The sequence below is a fragment of the Mizuhopecten yessoensis genome, unplaced genomic scaffold (assembly GCF_002113885.1).
Source record: "Mizuhopecten yessoensis strain PY_sf001 unplaced genomic scaffold, ASM211388v2 scaffold2103, whole genome shotgun sequence".
In the NCBI taxonomy this organism is placed as follows: domain Eukaryota; kingdom Metazoa; phylum Mollusca; class Bivalvia; order Pectinida; family Pectinidae; genus Mizuhopecten; species Mizuhopecten yessoensis.
In genome coordinates this window covers 17,196-17,413 of record NW_018404379.1, presented here as the reverse complement: position 1 = coordinate 17,413, position 218 = coordinate 17,196, and the positions used below count along the sequence as shown (strand labels likewise).

General features: G+C 44.0%; 1 protein-coding gene and 1 long non-coding RNA gene across 4 annotated transcripts in view; both read right to left on the bottom strand.

Annotated features, from left to right (window-relative positions):
- Window positions 1–218, bottom strand: part of LOC110445195 (U3 small nucleolar RNA-associated protein 18 homolog) — a 38,777-nt gene that overhangs the window by 25,344 nt on the left and 13,215 nt on the right. The window lies entirely within an intron of this gene.
- LOC110445196 overlaps window positions 1–218 on the bottom strand; it is a 13,933-nt gene that overhangs the window by 1,433 nt on the left and 12,282 nt on the right. The gene's annotated exons all lie outside the window — the stretch shown is intronic.

The following is a 218-nucleotide window of genomic DNA, read 5'->3' as shown; positions in this document are numbered from 1 at the left end:
CACACTGTTATATACCTCCCCACCATGTACAGCTGATGACACACTGTTATATACCTCCCCACCATGTACAGCTGATGACACACTGTTATATACCTCCCCACCATGTACAGATGATGACACACTGTTATATACCTCCTCACCATGAACAGCTGATGACACACTGTTATATACCTCCTCACCATGAACAGCTGATGACACACTGTTATATACCTTCCCAT